The following is a 3368-nucleotide window of genomic DNA, read 5'->3' on the forward strand; positions in this document are numbered from 1 at the left end:
GGGGCTGAGTCTGCCTAGCAACCAGTTCTAAATCACCAGGGCGGCTGCGGACTTCAGCTCCGTTTCTCCTCCGCTTGGCTCCTGGGAGTTTAGTTGTGTGGTTTTTTTTTTAATGTATTAGAATTCTTTATTCTTAGAAACCTCAATCTTTTAATGATTACCAAAAGTGAACAGTCAGCATTTTTAGATTAATATTTATGAACACACTTTAAATATACTTAAAAATGCATCATGCCTTGGACCTTCTGTGATAAAACTAAGAGCAGGTAAATTAAAACTTGTCTAGTAAAAACTGCTATATTTTTCCTTATTATGATTCAAGTATATTGTATCGGTATAATTTAGTATTGGAAGTGTTAAAGAGAATAAAACGGGGCAGAGAAAGATTTACTGTGCCTTCAGAAAACTTGCAACCTTGAGTCTAGTGCAGTTCAGTTAAGACACCTGGTAGGCTATGGACCAGACCCCTATGCCAGCAGAGCGGACTACAACCAGTAAAATCAACAAAAACTTATCTCTCACTGCTTCATAATTAACTGCCAACACCCGCCCCCTTCTACATTAACCATTTACTCTGTCCTGAAACAAGGTAAATGGTCTGAGATCCTGTATATTTAGGCTTTTTACATTCAAGGATACATTTTTTTCTTCCTGTAACAGTTGCTTTCCCTCACAGATTTTTCCTCTTTACTCTAAGCCCCTAGAGCAGTGGTTCTCAACCTTCCTAATGCCGCAACAGGCCATGAGAAAATGTACTAATCTTAACCTAACAAGCCTTAGCAGGGGAGAAAAGGGTAGTGGTCTAGCCTTTGTTTAAACTTCTCTGGGCTACACCCTTCACAAATTTATACCTTTAACCCCAGAATTCCAAAATTTCAACCTAATACAGCAAAATCACAGATCAGGGAGGGAAGAGCAAACCAAAGCCCCTGGTACATAAACAGACAGAAATTTCAGTGGGCTGATTCCCTCCTTGATGGAGAGCAAAAGACTGAGAAAAATAACTCTCAGCAGCTAGAGACTTTTGCAGTTCGTCACAGCATTCAGCCTTACTATACACAATTAGGCTTCCCCTAAAGCGGGGTTTGCCCTATCTTTAAACAAATTAAACAACAGGAAGAGATAACAAATACTCTCGTGTGTACAGCCAGATGGCACAAAGTAGCTTTCACTTCACACAGACTCTCACACATTTATACGCCAGACAATCCGAGTTTTTGACTTCTACCAGATATTTACTCAGAGTTTAAACAGTCCACCTGATTCCTGATTAATTGCCCGAGGAAGCCATATGGCTTCCAGGGAGGTGATCAAGCTCCCCCTTCCACTCACTTGGAGTGGGCCTGACTGACTGGGGCCCCTACCTTACCAATTCTGTCGACAGGTTCAGAAGTGTCCTTCCACTCTTTCCTGATGCCAGCCGGGTCCTGGGCTGAGGTCCGGGAGCGCCCAGAGTCCCCCAGTTCAATTCTGCTAAATCAGCAGAGCGATGCCTCCCGGAGGCCTATCCGGCGCCCCCGGGTCCCAAACCCGTACATTCACTGGAGGCCAAAAAGGCCAAGCGCGATTGATTTCCCGGTGTTTCAGGGAACCATTAATGTTACAGAAGACCAGAGAAGAACCAAGCAACGCTTAGAGAAATGGAATTACACTTTATTATTATTATTATTATTACACCGGGCATTATTATACGTGGGCCGCAAGAAAACTGTATTTCAAATTCTGGGCCCCAACATGGAGGAACTTTCTCTATTTATATATTTTTACCTTCTTTGCCTCCCAAATATGGTTTTTGATTCCAGGGCCTGTTGCTTGTCTCCCTTTCCTATTGTGAGTCAGAGGAAGACAATTCCTACAGAGGGGAGAAATAGAAACAGTGGGAGTTTCGGAGAAAACTACAGACTATCGCTGTAGCAGTCCTCCCTCCTGGAGGCCGGGGTCCGACCTGTGGAGAAAAATGACTCTTAGTCGGTCTGGAAAAGAAGGCCACCCTTTAATACAGTTCCTCATGTTGTGGTGACCCCCAACCATAAAATTATTTTCGTTGCTACTTCATAACTGTAATTTTGCTACTGTTATGAATAGTAATGTAAATACAATAGCAGGGCGAACATTTCAAACAGCAGTTTATATGTAAGATGGATGCTCCAATAGCACCATTGACCCAATAGACTGCTCTGTGCGGCCCCGGGGACATCCACGTGACAGCACCCAGAGTTCTTGGGCTGATTCACTGAGAGGAACCTCTGGGAGGGGCGGTGCTGAAGGAACAGGGCACACGCTGGTTACACCCCATCATGGAGCCTCATATTCTATCAGCGCAAGAACCCTCTTTAGGAAACAAAACAAAAACCGCTTTAGTGCCTGGCGGAGTTGATGTTCAATGAATGTTTGTGAAATGAATAATGACCCTTACTTGATTAATAAGTGTAAGTTTGGAATGATCACCAATGCTCTTGGCATTGAACACACTCCCCAGTGCTGGTTACACCCCATCATGGAGCCTCATATTCTATCAGCGCAAGAACCCTCTTTAGGAAACAAAACAAAAACCGCTTTAGTGCCTGGCGGAGTTGATGTTCAATGAATGTTTGTGAAATGAATAATGACCCTTACTTGATTAATAAGTGTAAGTTTGGAATGATCACCAATGCTCTTGGCATTGAACACACTCCCCTTACTCTGGGATCCTGGCCCTGCTCCCCTCAGTCGTGTCTGTACAAGATTTCACATCAGGCCCAGCACCCACATTCCTGGGCTCCTGGGCTGCACGCCTGACCTCTCACAGAGCGTGGGCCAGGGTGAGGAGCCAGAAGGGGCCTTGCCTCTTGCTTGGCTGCGGAGTAAGGAGACAGGTGGGACAGGGTCCTCCCCAACCCCCAGCCCCAGGCTGCAATTCCCAGGGTCTTGCCCTCAGGAAGCCCTCCTCCTCTGGGAAGCCCTCCCAGATTTCTTCCTCCCCTAAACCTGCCAAATTGCCTCCTCCCAGAGAAGACATGAATGAAAACACTTCCCATTGGCTTGTGTCATTTAAGTTCTCCTTTAATTGTCCTAGGTGTTCTGCATCTCAAATGTCCAGATGGGGGAGACGAAGCCTTTCCCTCCGATCGGCCTCAGTGGAAGGAGGGAGACCCCCGACCCCCAGGAAGCTCGGGTCCAGGAGGAGGCAGGTCCCAGTGTCCTCCGAGGCGGGAGGTCTGCATACTGAAGGCGGGCCCTGAGCGCTGGGCGTTGGGTGGGCAGAGAGCATCCCCTCCTCTTGGACTGGGCTCCCGCCAGCGTCCGGACCCGGAGGGCGGGGCAGAAGGTCTGAGCCCTTGGCCTCTCCCGGCGGCCATTGCAGTCGGTGGGGGCAGAGGCTCTCCTCC

The sequence above is a fragment of the Myotis brandtii genome, unplaced genomic scaffold (assembly GCF_000412655.1).
Source record: "Myotis brandtii unplaced genomic scaffold, ASM41265v1 scaffold143, whole genome shotgun sequence".
Lineage (NCBI taxonomy): Eukaryota > Metazoa > Chordata > Mammalia > Chiroptera > Vespertilionidae > Myotis > Myotis brandtii.